Raw genomic sequence first — 4,935 nt, 5'->3', positions numbered from 1 at the left:
TATGTTCATATGCTTTATTTCATATGAGTAGCCATATGAAATAAAGGCTACTCATGTTTTTTTTAATGAATTTTATTAGTTTTGGGTTTATTCTCATATATTCCTTACATTCCCATATATATATATACATATATACGTATATATAATATACGTAGAGAAATAGATTTTTGGTCCCAAATACGGAAAGAAGATGAGGTTGTAACTGCACCATCAGAATTGGTTAAACATTTTTATATTTATTCTTTTTATTTATTTATTTATTTATTTATTAGCACATGAAGCTCATAATATATACATACATACATATGTGTATACTGAAGCAATTAGTAAGCCTTTACATATACATACATATTTTTAAAAACAGTTTTAAATCAGAATCAAAACAATAAAAATAATAGTAGCATTGTTTCTGATATGAAACAAAAAAAACCAATCTTCTTTTTACGCTTACAATTTCTTAATATTGGATGCAAAATTAATACAAACATACCTACTTGCTGAGAAATAGAAAAGAAATATGTAAACATATACAGTGATGAACAAAATTATTGGCACAGCAAGCAAAGTGAACTTTTGCACTATTTTTATCCTGTTAATAATGCGATTTTTAATAGTTCAATTTGCTTACGTGCCAATAATTTTGTTCGTTACTGTATGTATGCTAGTAAAGTGCACATGCAATATGAAAGCACACAAAAAGACTAGAGTAATATTTTTTTCCTAAATATACCTTCCTAATAAATTCGCAGAAGCACTGATCAATATAACAAACGACGAAAAGAGTTATTTGAGAGAATCGTTTTGCCCTTTACTTTAATTTCCAAAGCAATTCAGAAAACAAGACATGAAGAGAATGGAGTGTTTTTTGAGTGCAAAAAGGTTGCCAGCAGCAGCAACCTCATACAAAAATTTGCTTGTACGAGATTGCTACTCTATAATATTTATACTCAATGATTAAATGTAAAACTCTTTGCAACAAAGATTTTATTTACAAACATATATACATACATGTGAACATATGTATATAAGCATACATATGTTTACTTGTGTATAAAGAAAGGTGATAAATTTTTGAAGATTATAAGCAAATATACATAAAAATATAAATTTGGAATATAAGAAAGATAAATTTTGATAAACTCCATCTCGAAAATATATTAGCGGTTGAGTAGGGATTCTTTGGGCGTTCAATTTTTCTTCTAGTCCGATTCATGTTAAATTTCTTTATTTACAGTTACGTTTGATTATGATAAACCAAAAATGTAGTAATAAATTCGAAGTTCAAGAAATGAAGATAACCGACACGAGCACCACTCAATATGGTAAATGCAACCAAAATTTTTTAAATCGTGAATAACAGTAAATAGCAATGCAAAAAATTTACAATATTTTTTCAATGTTACAACAAACTTATTGACATGTACGGTATTATGCGTACTCGTTCTCGTATTCGTACAACAGAAATTATTTTCAAATAATTCCTTATCCTTATGCAAATCATGCAAAATTGTTATATTATTCTGTTTAATGAATTATTATTATTAAGACATATTGAATTAATTGCTGCAAGTTAATTGCTACACTCATTAAATTTGATGAATGTTACCAATATATGAATAAGCTACAATTCAGTTTGAGCAATGAAGCGTAAACGAAACATTGGACCACTAATTTTAAACAGCAAAAAACACAAGTGCAAAAAAAGATTTAATGAAATAAGTGTTATTTAACACTTACTTTGTGCTCAATGGTCGTTTGTAGATTCTTATCCAAATGCACCTTTATAATTTGGGTGCCATCAAATTTGGCACGAATACGTTTGCCTACGATCTCTGCTGGAAACACTAAATCTTCTAAAATAAAATACACAGCAGTTAAACTACGCGAACGGATTATTGCACCGTCTTGTTTTTACGAAAACTTTGTAGTTACTCGTTCACTATCTAAGTCTTTACGGTGCTGATATAACTCTTCCTCTTCAAGTGGTCCTTGCAAACCCTTATGAAATATTTTTCTCATCCACCAGAAACTCCATCTCGAAAATATATTACCGGTTGAGTAGGGATTCTTTGGGCGTTCAATTTTTCTTCTAGTCCGATTCATGTTAAATTTCTTTATTTACAGTTACGTTTGGTTATGATAAACCAAAAATGTAGTAATAAATTCGAAGTTCAAGAAATGAAGATAACCGACACGAGCACCACTCAATATGGTGAATGCAACAAAAATTTTTTAAATCGTGAATAACAGTAAATAGCAATGCAAAAAATTTACAATATTTTTTCAATGTTACAACAAAACTTTATAGACAATGTACGGTAATTATGCGTACTCGTTCTCGTATTCGTACAACAGAAATTATTTTCAAATAATTCCTTATCCTTATGCAAATCATGCAAAATTGTTATATTATTCTGTTTAATGAATTATTATTATTAAGACATATTGAATTAATTGCTGCAAGTTAATTGCTACACTCATTAAATTTGATGAATGTTACCAATATATGAATAAGCTACAATTCAGTTTGAGCAATGAAGCGTAAACGAAACATTGGACCACTAATTTTAAACAGCAAAAAACACAAGCGCAAAAAAAGATTTAATGAAATAATGTTATTTACACTACTTGTGCTCAATGGTCGTTTGTAATTCCTTATCCAAATGCACCTTTATATATAATTTGGGTGCCATCCAATTTGGCACGAATACGTTTGCCTACGATCTCTGCTGAAAACACTAAATCTTCTAAAATAAAATACACAGCAGTTAAACTACGCGAACGGATTATTGCACCGTCTTGTTTTTACGAAAACTTTGTAGTTACTCGTTCACTATCTAAGTCTTTACGGTGCTGATATAACTCTTCCTCTTCAAGTGGTCCTTGCAAACCCTTATGAAATATATTTCTCATCCACCAGAAACTCCATCTCGAAAATATATTAGCGGTTGAGTAGGGATTCTTTGGGCGTTCAATTTTTCTTCTAGTCCGATTGATGTTAAATTTCTTTATTTACAGTTACGTTTGATTATGATAAACCAAAAATGTAGTAATAAATTCGAAGTTCAAGAAATGAAGATAACCGACACGAGCACCACTCAAATATGGTAAATGCAACAAAAATTTCTTAAATCGTGAATAACAGTAAATAACAATGCAAAAAATTTACAATATTTTTTCAATGTTACAACAAAACTTTATAGACAATGTACGGTAATTATGCGTACTCGTTCTCGTATTCGTACAACAGAAATTATTTTCAAATAATTCCTTATCCTTATGCAAATCATGCAAAATTGTTATATTATTCTGTTTAATGAATTATTATTATTAAGACATATTGAATTAATTGCTGCAAGTTAATTGCTACACTCATTAAATTTGATGAATGTTACCAATATATGAATAAGCTACAATTCAGTTTGAGCAATGAAGCGTAAACGAAACATTGGACCACTAATTTTAAACAGCAAAAAACACAAGCGCAAAAAAAGATTTAATGAAATAAGTGTTATTTAACACTTACTTTGTGCTCAATGGTCGTTTGTAGATTCTTATCCAAATGCACCTTTATATATAATTTGGGTGCCATCCAATTTGGCACGAATACGTTTGCCTACGATCTCTGCTGGAAACACTAAATCTTCTAAAATAAAATACACAGCAGTTAAACTACGCGAACGGATTATTGCACAGTCTTGTTTTTACGAAAACTTTGTAGTTACTCGTTCACTATCTAAGTCTTTACGGTGCTGATATAAGTCTTCCTCTTCAAGTGGTCCTTGCAAACCCTTATGAAATATTTTTTTCATCCACCAGAAACTCCATCTCGAAAATATATTAGCGGGATAGGGTTCTTTTGCGCGTTTCAATTTTTCTTCTAGTCCGATTTAGTTAAATTTCTTTATTTTACAGTTACGTTTGATTTATGATAAACCAAAATTAGTTTAATAAAATTTCGAAGTTCAAGAAATTGGAAGATTAACCGCCACGGCACCACTCAATATGGTAATTGCAACAAATTTTTTAAATCGTTGAATAACAGTAAATATAGCAATTGCAAAAAATTTTACAACACTTTTTCAATTTACAAACAAAACTTTATAGACAATGTACGGTAATTACGCTTACTCGTTCTCGTATTCGTACAACAGAAATTATTTTCAAATAATTCCTTATCCTTATGCAAATCATGCAAAATTGTTATATTATTCTGTTTAATGAATTATTATTATTTAGATATATTGAATTAATTGCTGCAAGTTAATTGCTAGACTCATTAAATTTGATGAATGTTACCAATATATGAATGAGCTACAATTCAGTTTGAGCAATGAAGCGTAAACGAAACATTGGACCACTAATTTTAAACAGCAAAAACCACAAGTGCAAAAAAAGATTTAATGAAATAAGTGTTATTTAACACTTACTTTGTGCTCAATGGTCGTTTGTAGATTCTTATCCAAATGCACCTTTATATTTTGGGTGCCATCCAATTTGGCACGAATACGTTTGCCTACGATCTCTGCTGGAAACACTAAATCTTCTAAAATAAAATACACAGCAGTTAAACTACGCGAACGGATTATTGCACCGTCTTGTTTTTACGAAAACTTTGTAGTTACTCGTTCACTATCTAAGTCTTTACGGTGCTGATATAACTCTTCCTCTTCAAGTGGTCCTTGCAAACCCTTATGAAATATTTTTCTCATCCACCAGAAACTCCATCTCGAAAATATATTAGCGGTTGAGTAGGGATTCTTTGGGCGTTCAATTTTTCTTCTAGTCCGATTGATGTTAAATTTCTTTATTTACAGTTACGTTTGATTATGATAAACCAAAAATGTAGTAATAAATTCGAAGTTCAAGAAATGAAGATAACCGACACGAGCACCACTCAATATGGTAAATGCAACAAAAATTTTTAAATCGTGA

The sequence above is a fragment of the Teleopsis dalmanni genome, chromosome X (genome assembly GCF_002237135.1).
Source record: "Teleopsis dalmanni isolate 2A chromosome X, ASM223713v2, whole genome shotgun sequence".
Lineage (NCBI taxonomy): Eukaryota > Metazoa > Arthropoda > Insecta > Diptera > Diopsidae > Teleopsis > Teleopsis dalmanni.
The sequence above is the reverse complement of the archived record's forward strand: the minus strand, read 5'-3'. Positions refer to the sequence as shown.